This window comes from Bubalus kerabau, chromosome 18 (genome assembly GCF_029407905.1).
Source record: "Bubalus kerabau isolate K-KA32 ecotype Philippines breed swamp buffalo chromosome 18, PCC_UOA_SB_1v2, whole genome shotgun sequence".
Classification (NCBI taxonomy): Eukaryota; Metazoa; Chordata; class Mammalia; order Artiodactyla; family Bovidae; genus Bubalus; species Bubalus kerabau.
The window spans coordinates 9,778,869-9,795,063 of record NC_073641.1 but is presented as its reverse complement, the minus strand read 5'-3'; the positions used below and the strand labels follow the sequence as shown (position 1 = coordinate 9,795,063).

Here is a 16,195-nt window from a genome sequence, read left to right as displayed (position 1 = left end):
GATGGCCAACGAGCAGCAGAGGAAATATCCATTTCCGTATTGTGAGGTAGGGTCTTGCCTGCCACCGAGACTCACACAATGGGTGACTTGCTAAAAATAGGAAGAGCTTTGGATGCTGTTCAGACAAAAAAGAAAATAAACAAAATTTCCAAAAGGTGAAATGTCACAACACCTTAAAGTTGCTGTTATTTCTCATGTTATTTTTAGGTCAGTATTGGCTGTAAAAATAGATTTTATCTCTAGGTCACAGAAAGACCTTTGGAAGAGACCCTGATCTGGGAAAGATTGAAGGCAAAAGGAGAATAGGGGCAGCAGGGGATGAGATGGTCGGATGGTATCACCAATTCAATGGACGTGAACTTGGGCAAACTCAGGGAGATAATGAGGGACAGGGAGGCCTGGCGTGCTGCAGTCCATGGGGTCACAAAGAGTTGGACACTGTGTAGCAAAACTGAACAGTAACATAGGTCACAGTAGAACATCCAGGTATAATGATGTGCTGGGGTGCAGGTTGCATGGACCTTCTGGCCAGAGCACTGCTATCTCAATATGCTAGTCATTTCCTTAGGGAGCCATTAATAGAGTTTGTACCTTGCGTAGGCAAATAAAGTTGTCTAGGCGTGATGTTGTGAGTCTGTTTCACAAAAGGTGCTGACAGTGCAGCGGTGCCTCACCCTGTGTTGACTGACGGGTGACACGTGCTAATCAGACTTCCCGCTGCCCATGCTTGCATGGTGTCTGCTACCAGAGCCCAGGGAAATAAAGCCGCGGTGTTACCACCTTCATTTATTACAAAGAAGGAGGAAGATAATCTCCTCTGATTTAAACTACAGGCTTATTTTAGAATGAAAAGCAGTCTATTTGATTCACTTGCCCTTCAGTTCAGTTCAGTTTAGTCACTCAATCATGTCCGACTCTTTGTGACCCCATGGACTGCAGCATGCTGGCCTCCCTGTCCATCATCAGCTCCCGGAGCCTGCTCAAACTCATGTCCGTGGAGTCAGTGATGCCATCCAACCCTCTCATCCTCTGTCATCCCCTTTTCTTCCTGCCTTCAATCTTTCCCAGCATCAAGGTCTTTTCCAATGAGTTAGTTCTTCGCATCAGGTGGCAAAGTACTGGTGTTTCAGCTTCAGCGTCAGTCCTTCCAATGAATATTCAGGACTGATTTCCTTTAGGATTGATTGATTCTGTCTCCTTGCAGTCCAAGGGACTCTCTCAAGAGTCTTCTCCAACACCACAGTTCAAAAGCATCAATTCTTTGACACTCAGTTTTCTTTATAGTCCAGCTCTCACATCCATACATGACCACTGGAAAAACCATAGCTTTGACTAGATAGACCTTTGTTGGCAAAGTAATGTCTCTGCTTTTTAATAAGCTGTCTAGGTTGGTCATAGCTTTTCTTCCAAGGAGCAAGCATCTTTTAATTTCATGGCGGCAGTCACCATCTGCAGTGATTTTAGAGCCCAAGAAAATAAAGTCTATCACTGTTTCCATTGTTTCCCCATCTATTTGACATGAAGTGATGGGACCGGATGCCATGATCTTAGTTTTCTGAACGTTGAGTTTTAAGCCAACTTTTTCACTCTCCTCTTTCACTTTCATCAAGAGGCTCTTTGGTTCTTCTTTGCTTTCTGCCATAAGAGTGGTATCATCTGCATATCTGAGGTTACTGATATTTCTCCAGGCAATCTTGATTCCAGCTTGTGCTTCATCCAGCCTGGCATTTTGCATGATATACTCTGCATATAAGTTAAATAAGTAGGGTGATAATATACAGCCTTGACATACTCCTTTCCTGATTTGGAACCAGTTTGTTGATCCATCTCTGGTTCTAGCTGTTGCTTCTTGACCTGCATACAGATTTCTCAGGAGGCAGGTAAGGTGGTCTAGTAGTCCCATCTCTTTAAGAATTTTCCACAGACTGTTGTGATTCACACAGTCAAAGGCTTGGGTGTAGTCAATAAAGCTGAAATAGATGTTTTTCTGGAACTCTCTTGCTTATTCTGTGATCCAGTGGATGTTGGCAATTTGATCTCTGGTTCTTCTGCCTTTTCTAAATCCAGCTTGAACATCTGGAAGTTCATGGTTCACTGTTGAAGCCTGGCCTGGAGAATTTTGAGCATTACTTTGCTAATGTGTGAGATGAGTGCAACTGTGTGATAGTTTGAACATTCTTTGGCATTGCCTTTCTTTGGTATTGGAATGCAAACTGACTTCTTCCAGTCCTGTGGCCACTCCTGAGTTTTCCAAATTTGTTAGCATATTGAGTGCAGCACTTTCACAGCATCATCTCTTAGGATTTGAAATAACTCAACTGGAATTCCATCACCTCCACTAGCTTTGTTTGTAGTGATGCTTCTTCCTAAGGCTCATTTGACTTCACATTCTAGGGTGTCTGACTCTAGGTGAGTGATCAAACCATTGTGGTTATCTGGGTCATGAAGATCATATTTGTATAGTTCTTCTGGTGTATTCTTTCCACCTCTTCTTTTTTTTTAATATAAATTTATTTACTTTAATTGGAGGCTAATTACTTTACAATATTGTATTGGTTTTGCCGCCTCTTAATATCTTCTGCTTCTGTGCTGCTGCTGCTGCTAGGTCGCTTCAGTCATGTCCGACTCTGTGAGACCCCATAGACGGAGCCCACCAGGCTCCCCAGTCCCTGGGATTCTCCAGGCAAAAATACCGGAGTGGGTTGTCATTGCCTTCTCTGCTTCTGTTCAGTCCATACCGTTTTTGTCCTTTATTGAGCCCATCTTTGCATGAAATGTTCCCTTGGTATCTAATTTTCTTGAAGAGATCTCTCGTTTTTCCCATTCTATTGTTTTCCTCTGTTTCTTTGCATTGATCACAGAGGAAGGCTTTCTTATCTCTCTTGGCTATTCTTTGGAACTCAGCATTCAGATGGTATTTCTTTCATTTTCTTCTTTGCCTTTCAATGGCAATCCACTCCAGTACTCTTGCCTGGAAAATCCCATGGAGAGAGGAGCCTGGTGGGCTGCAGTCCATGGGGTCGCGAAGAGTCAGACACGACTGAGCGACTTCACTTTCGCTTTTCACTTTCATGCATCGGAGAAGGAAATGGCAACCCACTCCAGTGTTCTTGCCTGGAGAATCCCAGGGACGGCAGAGCCTGGCGGGCTGCCGTCTGTGGGGTCACACAGAGTCGGACGCGACTGAAGCGATGTAGTAGTAGTAGTAGTAAGAAGTTAAAATGTACCCTCCAGGAGAGCTTTTTCTTTTATTTAATGGCTCATTGTAATGACACCTTTATTCCTTAAATAATGGAATCACCTAAACTGTCCCAATTAACTGAGAATTATTGTGCAGTGTTTTGGTGGGAAGTCTTGAGATGAAAATTCTTGTCTGTGTACAGTGTCGTGTGCCGAGGGCCTATTTTGACATCCAGTATTCTTCCCTTGTGGCTCAGCTGGTAAAGAATCTGCTTGCAATGTGGGAAACCTGGGTTCGACCCCTGGGTTGAGAAGATCCCCTGGAGAAGGGGACGGCTACCCACTTCAGTATTCTGGCCTGGAAAATTCCATGGACTATATAGTCCGTGGGGTTGCAAAGAATCGGATATGACTGAGCGACTTTCACCTTCTTTTACTCATGTTGTTTGTGGTAGTTTTTTGCACCTTAACCTAACATTTTGGGGCCTGATTTTGTTTGTGTTTGTTTTGATTGAGTAAATTTGGCAGAAGATAATGTTTACTGTGGGTGTGTCTGTTTGTGTTAATCATCAGCAGTGTCCTGTCCGCCCAGAGTTTGCGGGACAGTTCTGTGGCCCCAGGGCCATCCTGTGGTGCTGAGACTGATGTGGCCCTGCCTTTGTTTCAGTTTACTTTGTTATGGAAACACCACTTCTCTCATAACTGGCCAACCCTAGATGGCACAGGGTCTTCTTTAGACTTTCTCAGGGTATGTTTTTCCAGCATTGTCTATGGTCACATCTGTGCTCCATAGGCTTGGAGAAAATGTCCGTTTCATCTAAATGCATTTGACTTAATATGTAATAATAAATATTTCCCATCTAGAGAAAATGTGAATTCTAAGGCTTTGTGAATATTATAAGCTTCATATGAAGGATATAAATCTCATTACAGAAAGGTGCTCTCTGCTTCCTGTGCTCAGAGCTTTCCAATATTTTTCAGTATGAAATACACATGGCTGCTGTTACCAGTGACCTGTTTGTTGTTTAGTCGCTCAGTCGTGTCTAACTCTTTGCAACCCCATGGACTGCAGCACGCCAGGCTTCCATGTCCTCCACTATCTCCTGGAGCTTGCTCAAACTCATGTCCATTGAGTCAGTGATGCCATCCAACCATCTCATCCTCTGTCATCCCCTTCTCCTCCCACCTTCAATCTTTCCCAGCATCAGGGTCTTTTCCAGTGAGTGGACCCTTTGCATCGGGTGGCCAAAGTATTGGAGCTTCAGCTTCAGCATCACTCTTTCCAAAGAACATTCAGGGTTGATTTCCTTTAGGATTGACTGGTTTGATCTTGCAGTCCAAGGGACTCTCAAGAGTCTTCTCCAACACCACAGTTCAAAAGCATCAATTCTTTGATGCTCAGCTTTCTTTATGGTCCAACTGTCACATCCATACATGACTACTGGAAAAACCATAGCTTTGACTAGATGGACCTTTTTTGGCAAAGTAATGTCTCTGCTTTTTAGTATACTGTCTAGGTTTGCCATAGCCTTTCTTCCAAGGAACAAGTGTCTTTTAACTGTCCGCAGTGATTTTGGAGTCCAAGAAAATACAGTCTGTCACTGTTTCCATTGTTTCTCCATCTATTTACTTATAATATACTTTATTATAAGGATGGCCTGTTTATATACTTATAATAAAGTGTATTTTTACTGGAATAGCTGGTGAACCTGTTTATTGAGACAGAGAATCCAGAATGAAGTTAAAAAAGATCCTGAAGAATCCACCCAAGCAGATGCTCACTCAGTGTCCAGTTATCACATCTGGGAACCTGTCAGTTACAGTCTTTTGTTGCTGTTGACTGCTAATTGAAAAATAATTAAGCAGTGCACAAATATATCTGACATATAGGGACTCAGAGACAGAAAAGCTTGCTGCTGTGCTAAAACTGTTTAGTAGACTAAATAGAAAGATTGTGAATATATGAACTATATGTGAACTAAAGCTTTTCAGAAGGAAAGGAAAGAGAAAAAGGGAGAATTAATATATTTGTTAAATTTTATTTTATTTTTAAACTTTACAAAATTGTATTAGTTATGCCAAATAATATTTTTGAATATCCACCACATGGAAGACACTGTGCAGTTGTGTAAACCTTTTTCTAACTCCTATGACTTACCCAGTGTGCTCAGTATGGTTTTCCCCTCTCTAAGGCTCAGAGATTATAAATAATGGATCTGGAGTTCCATAGCTATTTAATGGATACCCTGGGACTGTCAGACTGGAAGGACTCAATAGGAGTTTGTGGGATTTAAAAAAAAAAAAAAAGGAGTTTGTGGGATTGATGACTAGAGCAGAATGACCAGCTTTATTGATATGTTACAAACATACAGACACACACACAACTTATTTTTATGTAATTTCATGTTTATGTTATATATGTACTTATTTATGTGCATGTGTGTATATGTATGTGGGTGTATATATATTAAAAAACAAGGCTAATCGAGTTTTAAAGTAGCTTTTCTTTGGTGGTCTGGTTTAATGAACAGATTAGGATAATTCTTTATAAAGTGTAAATAGTACTTTGAGTTTTTAAAAATAATTTAATCTCTTAATCAGCTAATGGACATTAGTTTGCTAGTCATCATTTCTTACATGAAAATATGAAGATGTATTTCAGTCCATATTCTAATTTAAGAAAGTTTTACTTATTTTCAAAGTGTCTAGGAAAGAGATCAAGATTGCCGGGAGAAATATCAATAACCTCAAATACGCAGATGACACCACACTTATGGCAGAAAGTGAAGAATAACTTTCATTAAGAAGCCTCTTGATGAAAGTGGAAGAGGAGAGTGAAAAAGTTGGCTTAAAACTCAACATTCAGAAAACTAAGATCATGGCATCCAGTCCCGTCACTTCATGGCAAATAGATGGGGAAGCAATGGAAACAGTGACGGACTTTATTTTCTTGGGCTCTAAAATCACTGCAGATGGTGACTGCAGCCATGAAATTAAAAGATGCTTGCTCCTTGGAAGAAAAGTTATGGCTAACCTAGCTTATTTTGATATTTGGCAAAACTAATACAATTATGTAAAGTTTAAAAATTAAAAAAAAAAATGTGGAGACATTACTTTGCCAACAAAGGTCCATCTAGTCAAAGCTATGATTTTTCCAGTAGTCATGTATGGATGTGAGAGTTGGACTATAAAGAAAGCTGAGCACCGAAGAATTGATGCTTTTGAACTGTGGTGTTGGAGAAGACTCTTAAGAGTCCCTTGGACAGCAAGGAGATCCAACCAGTCCATCCTAAAGGAAATCAGTCCTGAATATTCATTGGAAGGGCTGATACTGAAGCCGAAACTCCAACACTTTGGCCACCTGATGTGAAGAACTGACTCATTGGAAAAGACCCTGATGCTGGGAAAGATTGAGGGCAGGAGGAGGAGGGGATGACAGGATGAGATGGTTGGATGGCATCACAGACTAAGTGGACATGAGTTTGAGTAAACTCTGGGAGTTGGTGATGGACAGGGAGGCGTGGCGTGCTGTAGTCCATGGGGTCGCAAAGAGTTGAACACAACTGAGCAGCTGAACTGAGGAAAGAGATGAATGCAATTATTATTCCTGAATCTGTCCCAGGCCACTGTCCTCCCTTGTCTTTTCCATGGACAAGAACAGTGGGTGTTGCTCTTCCCCTTGGATAGAAAGACTGTTTCTTAGGGAAAACAGTTTCCTGCTTTATGAAAACCTGTTTGCACATCTCTGGGTAATTATACCCTTTGAGACTTGTAACAAAGATCAGTTTAAAGCTTAGTTGTGTGCTCTTCCAAGACAAAAACCCAGTTCCCTCACTAGGCTCAGGAAAAAATTGAAGTCTGTAGGAAGAGAAGTCTTTCTAAATCTCCTCTGACACCTCTCAGAAGCACTTTTATAATATCACTGAGGTGTGGCAGGCATTTTAAGCTGTAAATTGAATAAACCAAATTAATCTGGTGACTGCTTAGTCATGCATTCATCGATGTAGAAATGTTTCTGATGTGGGCATGAGGAAAATTAGAAGTGCTCAACTCCAGCCAAAGCCCTGGCTCTCTGGAGTGGGTTCCAGTGTTTGCATTTGGCCGCCTTCTGAAAGTATTAGGCAGGAAAACAGTATTATATCTTCTGTCCCCAGTCCCTTTTAAATACCTTCTCTCAACTCTGGAATCCTTTGTGGTTGTCAGGTGGCCCACAGAGGTGCCCATGCCAAGGTCTGTGGGGGCATCGCTGGCCTGAGTGTCCTGAATCCTATTTAATCTACTCCTCTTAAAAATTCTCTTTTCAAGGCCCTGTTCCTTTAGCATTCTGTGCTTACTATATGATGATTATGTTCTGTACTTACTATATGTAATCCTAAAAGAAATTGCTTAAAAAAAAAGATAGACACATTTTAGAGAAAGAATTACAAAGAGTACAAAGTAATCTGAAATTGAATAGGCTTTCAGTTGTTTTCTTTTTTTAAGGCAAGTTTATTAAGGTATAATATGCATATAGTAAAATTCAGTAAACAGTTCTATGTTTTGACAAATGCATACAGTTCTTTAACCAGCACAGGAACCCAGATAGAACATTCCCATTACCCCCAGATTTCCTGTGCTGCCCCTTTGATGTTAATTCCTCCCTTAGCTCTGACAACTGTTGATCACTCCCGTCCCTACAGTTTTACCTTTTGCAGAATGTCATGCAAAATGGATTCATACATCAGGTAGCCGTTTGGGTCTGGCTTTTGCCATTCAGCGTAATGCATTTGAGATTCATCCATTTGTAACATGTGTCAATAGTTCGTTTCTTTGTATTCCTGAGTGATAGTCCGTTGTGTGAAGGTACTGCCATTCATCTGTTCATCCACGGAGGGATATATGAGGTGTTTCCAAATTTCAGTGATTACGCTTAGAGCTGCTAGAACATGCATGCACAGGTTTTATATGAATGTTAAGTTCACACAGTACTTAGATAAATACCTAGGAATGGATTGCTGGGTGGCATGGTTTAGTTTATCTTTATCAAATGTGATTGTTAAATTTACTTTACATTTTATAATTTTTCTTCTAATTGTAAAAGTGATACATGTTTATTATAGAAATTTTGAAGAATGTAGAAAAGTATGGGACAAGAAGGCTAAAAAAATCCTTATCCCATATATCTTTCCTTTTCATCTGGGAATGTGCATAATTTACTTTAACAAAAATGGTTATTTACCTATTGTTTTGTGACCTGTTTTTTACCTCACAGATATTTTTATATCATTAAATATTATTTGTCATAATTTTTAATGACTTAATACTATTTGACTGGAGTAGGATCCCTTCTCCAGGGGATCTTCTCAACCCAGGGATCAAACCCAGGTCTCCCGCGTTGCAGGTGGATTCTTTACCAGCTGAACCACAACGGAAGCCCAAGAATACTGGAGTGGGTAGCCTATCCCTTCTCCAGGGGATTTTCCTGACCCGGGAATAGAACTGGGGTCTCCTGCATTGCACAGATTCTTCACCAACTGAGCTATTAGGGAAGCCCAGGAAATAGTAACCCACTCCGGTATTCTTGCCTGGAAAATTCCATGGACAGAAGAGCCTAGTGGTCTACAGTCCATGGGGCTGCAGAGAGTTGAATACGACTGAACGACTAAGCGCAATAATATCCTAGAAGTAAATTTGAAGATAGGAGTATCATAAATCATGGCAGACTGATATAGGAGATATTTTGCTACAGAGGAACTTAGAATTCCTCAGTTGTAGCTATTTGCACAGGCCTCATAATATCTGCACAGCCCTATTTCATGTGGATTTCTTTAAGAACAGTTATTAATAGAAACTAATATGGCCAATTGCCTCTGTAGATATACCTTTTAGGTTTGAGGCATATGGATATGAATAAAGTTTTGATTCACTCTGCTTTATTTTTCCCCTTGTGTAAATTCAGTAGGTATTAACAATGTTTTAACTACTGACCATAATCATATTATCATTTTTCACTTTCATATAAGAATTTGCAATATTTTTCTTAACTGAAATTAAGGCTAGAGATTATCATACAGTAAATAACCAGTTGATAACAAAAGAGCTTTTTTTTAGAGTACTGCCTGAATACTGCTTGCATTCAGGTGAGATCTCTGAGATAGACCTCAGATAGACCTCTGAGATCTGAACTAAGATAATCAGTGAGTTTGCTCTTTGGGAAGGATAGGTGTGTTTGGTGGGGGAGAAGTACATTCATCCGCATGCCTGATTTGCAAAGACCTAGGCTTGTCAGGTGTATTTTTGTGGTTCTCTGAAGAGTAGGATAACAACATTTGGCTGGGTAATGAAGAAAAAGGACATGAGAAGAATTTAAAAAATTGGCTTTCCATTTTGGATATCTGGCAAGTGTTTCTTTTTGTCCGTTGGAGTACAGTTGCTTTATACTGCTGTGTCAGTTTCTGCTGTACAGCAAAGCGAGTCAGCCGCATGTTCACATTATATCCCCTCTTTTTTGGATTTCCTTCCCATTTAGGTCGTCATAGAGCACTGAATAGAGTTCCCTGTGCTATAATAGTTTCTCTTTAGTTATCTATTTTATGTATAGTGTTATTAATGGCTTCCCAGGTGGCCCAGTGGTAAAGAATCTGCGTGCCAGTGCAGGAGACGCAAGAGACACGGGTCCGATCCCTGGGTCAGGGTCCCCTGGAGTAGGAAATGGCAGCCCACTCCATATTTTTGCCTGAAAAACTCCATGGACAGAGGAGCCTGGAGGGCTGCAGTCCATGGGGTTGCAGAGAGTCAGACATGACTGAGCGCACGCGCACACACTCATACACACACACATCAGTGGTACACATATGTCAATCCCAACCTCTCAATTCATTCCTCCACCTTCCCCCTTGGTGTCCATATGTTTGTTTTCTCTGAGTTTGTCTATATTTCTGTTTTGCAAATAACATCATCTATACCATTTTTCTAGATACCACATTAGGTTAGTTAGTGAAGTTACTTAGTCGTGTCTGACTCTTTGTGACCCCATGGACTGTAGCCTACCAGGCTTCTCCGTCCAAGGGATTTTCCAGGAAGAGTACTGGAGTGGGGTGCCATTTCCTTCTCCAGAGGATCTTCCCTACCTAGGGATCGAACCCAGGTCTCCCATATTGTAGGCAGACGCTTTACCGTCTGAGCCACCAGGGAAGTCACATATATGTGTTAATATTTATTTGTTTTTTTCTTTCTGACCTACTTCACTCTGTATGATAGTCTCTAGGTCCATCCACATCTCTGCAAATGACACAGTTTTGTTCCTTCTTATGGCTGAGTAATATTCCATTATATTTAGGTACTTCATCTTTATTCATTCCTCTCTGGCAACCCTTTCTTAAGCATCCACCCTTTCTTCTGCCAAGTCTCGCTCAGTCATGTCCAACTCTTTGCAACCCCATGGACTGTAGCCCACCTGGTTCTTCCTGGTCATGGGATTCTCCAGGCAAGAATACTGGAGTGGGTTGCCATCTCCTTCTCTGGGGGAATCTTCCTGACCCAGGGATCGAACACAGGTCTCCTGCATTGCAGGTGGATTCTTTACTATCTGACCTACCAGGGAAGCTCCCAACTTCAGAATACCTGTCTCTTGATTAAGACAGCACTAAATTAGAGTCAGTTGTTACTCTAGTAATCAAGGTGACTGACTTGGATAATGTGAGTTATTCTTCCATTGAAATGAGCTTGATTGCAGAGACCAAATCCTTCACACTTTTAACCGGGGGAGATGTGTGGGTGCCAGCGCGTCTCCCCATGGAGTAAGAGACGCAAGGCCAGGCCTGAACACAGCCCCCGTGGCTGAGCTCCCAGTCTGCTGTGTATGGCCAGCCAACCTCTAAACAAAATTCAAGCTGTATAGATATTCATCTGTTATTTTGCTTGTGGACGTATTATCTGAAGCCCAGCTATAGTAGAAACAATAATTTTCTTTTATAAAGAGTTGGTCTAGAGCTTGGCTTTGGTTTTATCTTTGTTAGAGAAGCAATTAAAGAGAGTTTAGAATATATGCCTTCTAGCTAATTGGGAAATAAAGCATTGGGAAATTGGTTGACTCACTAGTAGGCAAATTAATTTGGTGGAGGAGTGTATCAGCCCAGTGTGTGATCAATTTACTAAGCACAGTGTAAGTAGCTAGGAATAAAGCCAATCGGAATCCTATGCTAAGCACTGTTGCAAGGTGGCTTTGTATTCGGGCAGCTTATCTAGTTCCTAAAGAGAGACGAGAATGACACATTTCATTTAATTTGGATTTTTAGTACCTTTTAAGTGAACTAGGCATTTCTAAGGACTTAATGTTGTCACTCGCCTTTGAAGGTTGTCCCGTATTCCTGCTGCCCAACTGTAGTTTCTCCTTAGTTTTGAGTGATTTTAATCTGAACACATTAGGTTTCAGTCTTGTTCTCTCTGCTTAGAGATAGAGAGCTGGGTCTGAAAAGAATAGCAGAGCTCTTACACAAGGAGGTCAGTGTTTGCACTTAGAAATGAAAGTATGTCAACTGGTCTTGTAATAGTTTCTAGAAATGTTCTGAATGGCATTTGGCATTTAGAGATTAGGAACATTTTAAAATCCATTGGTTAATATTTTTCCTTTGCAAAGTTTTTTTTTTAATTAATTTATATGTTCTTATGTCAAATGTTTTCCTGCCATGATCTTTACAGAGACCAGTTTACTATCCATTTGAACTAGTGTAATTGGAGCAGAAGAGATTCAAGTTAGACGCCATGAAGAGCTTCCTAAAAAGCTAGAACTATGGGAATACTAAGAATATAGGGAAATCTCTTCTTGGTGACATATAAAGGGAAAACAATTAAGTTCTATTTGTGCTGCAGTTTGACTTGTCTCTCTCCTTAGAATTAGGAGGGAGTGGATGGAATCTTTTGTGACCACTTCTACTCTGTGCTTTTGCGATTCTCTGAATATCAGAAAAGGGAAAAAGCCCAGTGCAAGTTTGAACCATTTTCACTATGGAATCTTAGGTGTAGGAATTCTTTGTGCCAAGAGGAATAGATGACCCATTATCCTCTTTAAACACTTCTGATGGTGGAGAGAAACTTCTTTACCCCACATGGAAGAGAGTCTACATTTGGAGAGTTTTAAATTATTGCAAATTATTTTAAACTATGGTTTAAAATCTATCTCCGGTCGTTCTCTTCATTGGTTTTAGTTTTGCCCCTGAGCCATTGTATATGTGTATATGAACTTTGTTCTTCCTTATTTTAGATTTTTTTTTTCATGGCTCAGTATGCAGCCACTCTGTGTGTTTTTATTTGTTTATTTGTCTGGGCCAGGTCTTAGTTACTGCATGTAGGATCTCCTTCCCCAACCAGGGATAAAACCCGAGCCCCCTGCATTGGGAGCTTGGAGTCTTACCCATTGGACTACCAGGAACGCCCCCCTCCCCCGAACTCTGTCCTTACACACTTTCAGAAGTTTAAGAATGGCTTTCTTGCCTCCCCACTCGGTGTTCTCTTTGCCAGAGTGTACCCCTGACTTCAGCAGCTGTTCCCGACATGATGTGAGTTTGAGACCTGTCATCACTTTGGCTGCGCTCACCATTGAGTTAGAACGTGGGGTCTCTCGTTAAACAGAAAGCTCGGGCGGCTGCTCGTGCAGAGGACAGTGGTACTATTACCTTCCTTGTTGGGTACAGTGTCCTGCAGCCTTGCGTCGTCTTAGCTTTCTCGGGCAGCGTGTCACACTGTTCACCCTCCCGAGAGTGCTGCCATCTGTAATTTCTAGATCCTGTACACACCATGGTGTTTCTCTGGTCCTCCTCCACTGTGCTGCTGAGTTTTCTCTAAGTATAATACGTTCATTGATAGTCGGTAAGCTCCTCTTGTTAGTGTTGGCCCTACTCCTTCTGAATCTTCACTTGTAATAACTGACCGTCCCAGCTTTGCTCCTGCCATTTGTAAATTTGATAAGGACATGTGTGCCTTCATTGAAGTCATTAGTAAACATGTAGAACAGGATAGAGCCTGGCTTGGTTTTGGGAAAGGCTTCTTCTTCTTAAAACAGTTATTTCCTTGTTTTGTCTCAATGTAGGAAAGAAACGGTTGGGCCAGTTGCTGTTGAATCATGGCTCACAATTGGTGGCTTCTCTTTGTGGTGTCTCTACAGATCTTGGATCAGCTCCTTACTTTGCAAGTCTGAAAGTTCAATTTTTCTTTCAAGTCAGATGTGATATATAAATCCATTACTAAGAGCTATAAATAGTTTTAAATTATGAAAAATTGAAAAAAGTACAGTGCACAATATACTACAAAGCCTTCTTTTTACTTATCATGTAGAGTTAAGACAAGTGGACAGGTTAGTGTTTCCCTCCTTAAAAGGGAAAGTGAAAGTCGCTCAGTCGTGCCCAACTGTTTGCCTCCCCGTGGACTATACAGTCCACGGATTTCTCCAGGACAGAATACTGGAGTGCGTAGCTATTCCTTTCCCCAGGGAATCTTCCCAACCCAGGGATCGAACCCAGGTCTCCCACACTGCAGGCAGATCTTTACCAGCTGAGCTACTTCAGTGGAAAAAGTGACGGTGTTAGTCGCTCAATCATGTCTGACTCCGTGATCCCATGGACTGTAGCCCATGAGGCTCCTCTACCCATGGGATTTCCCAGGCGAGAATACTAGAGAGGGTTGCTGTGCTGTCCTCCAGGGGATCTTCTGACCCTGGGGTTGAACCTGGGTCTCCTGCACTCAGGCAATCTCTTTACTGACTGAGTGACTAGGGAAGCCCATGCTAAGGAGTATTCCTAGCCACAGAGTCTAGTGACATCCCTACACTGAATGCAGGGCCCTGAGAGTTGTATCCTAGGGGCAAGGTTCCCACTGGGAAGTCCTGATACCAGTCAGGGAGGGAGCTGCCAAATGACTCTGGGTTAAGTGTGTTCTGCAAATTTTGTTTTCTATGGCTATTCTTTCTACCATTTTACTTGTGTTTTAAAGGAACAGTTTGTTACAGGATGGTTGCCCAGAGGTGTGTCAATTTGCTCCCAGAAACCAAAGAAGAGTATAGTGCTTTGTGTTAAAACATGAGTTTTATAGCAGTTCAAGGTATAGTCAGAGAAGAAAAGATGAGCAGAAAATTATGAAATAGCAGAAAGCCCTGAACATCAGATAGGGCTTCATAAGCATCACTGCAACCTGGTGGGATTGACCCGCAATTATGTGCCTCTAGAGGCGTGTCTTGGCCTCAGGGGAGGAGCAGGTAGGGATTGCCAGCCTGCAGAACAGCGTCTGTTTGAGGACTTGGCCATGAGGTTAAGAGACTGCCTGGCTCAGCCTCCTCACTAGCTGTGTGGCCTCGGGTAAGTTATCTAAGGACTCCTGCTCAGTCTCCTCATTTGTCAAATTGGGATCCTGCTAGAACCCCTACCTCGAAGGCTTGTTGTGGGGTCACATGAGTTGATGTGTTGAAAGAAGTTAGAACCAGGCTTGGCAGATGAGTGGGGGGTGGTGGTACATTATGCGCTAATGATGAGGATGAGCGTGCACAGTGCTGATCCCCGGGGGTAAAGGAGGACCGTCCACAGATGCTGCTTTAAGGAGCTTCCATATTCACGCTCGCTATCTGCTATCAAAGAGATCTAAACATTCAGAGTAGCTGGCTGGATCTTCTTGTCTGAGTGACTGTTGGAAAATTTTCATTCTCCAGGTTTTCTGTTCCTAAAAGTCATTTCGATTATCATCCTTTGAGTAGTACCCTTCGTATAGCCTCATGGCTTATTTCAGTACACGGCCAGCATGTGTTGCGTTTCTCGTCTGCCTGGTGCTGGTCGCATGTCAATGAGAGGCTGCTCTCTGACACGGAGCCAGGCGCTTTCCTTTCCTCAATAAGGTGAGCCACGTGGCAGTAAGCAGCCAGTCTCACCCAAATCGTGTGGACTGATTCTTTTTTTTTTTTTTTGTAGTTTCAAAGAGGAACTTCATAAGTTGGGGGGCCTGTCTTTTTAAGGGTATGTGAATACCTGTGAACCATCCACGTAATAACAGTTGTTTTGATCTTGAAATGGTAGCAAGCAGTCGGTAGATGTGAACTCAGATCCCAGCTGTGACCTTGTAACTTGTCCTCTTGCTTCCTTCATTTATAAGATGGGGACTTCCAAAACCTACCTTGCAATGTTATTGTAAGGATTAAATGTGTTTCCTAACAGTGGTGTACAGGGTACATCCTGCTCACCATGCTGGATTCCAGTGTTATCTGCCATCCATAAGTACCTTTTAGGCATAATGAAGGAAATGAAAATATTTTTTCTCAGAACACACATTCTAATGGATTTATATTCACACATTTATATATACATACATATAATTGTATGTATATAAATTATACATTATATGTTTAATACATATAAATTATATAATAACTATATAAGCATATATATTTATGAATATATATATAAATTCTACATATAAATATTCACATATTTATATACATTTATTACAGTACTGACTTTATGATGGATGCTACCCCAATTAGTACAGGTTAAAATATCTGGTATGAAGAGGAATATCTTAAAAGATGGATGTTTTCAGTGTTTACCTAAAGTGTTTTAAAACTTTAGATATTATAAAGAGAAATTGATTCTTGAGGTTACCCTAAAAATTAATCACCTGTTTAGAATCTCTTGGTCTTTTAGTCTGTATTGTCTTTTTTTAAATTTTATTTTAATTGGAGGCTAATTACTTTACAGTATTGTGGTGATTTTTGACATACATTGACATGAATCGGCCATGAGTGTACATGTGTTTGCCATCCTGAACCCCCCTCCCACCTCCCTCCCCATCCCCTCCCTCTGGGTCATCCCAGTGCACCAGCCCTGAGCACCCTATCTCATGCATTGAACCTGGACTGGTGATCTGTTTCACATATGATAATATACATGTTTCAGTGCTGTTCTTCCAAATCATCCCACCCTCACCCTCTCCCACAGAGTCCCAAAGTCTGTTCTTTACATCTGTGTCTCTTTTGCTGTCTTGCATACAGGGTCATTAT

The 16,195-nt window shown here is 41.4% G+C and overlaps 1 protein-coding gene across 7 annotated transcripts in view; it reads left to right on the top strand.

Moving 5' to 3' along the window:
* Positions 1 to 16,195, top strand: part of ARHGEF28 (Rho guanine nucleotide exchange factor 28) — a 346,823-nt gene that overhangs the window by 101,574 nt on the left and 229,054 nt on the right. The window lies entirely within an intron of this gene.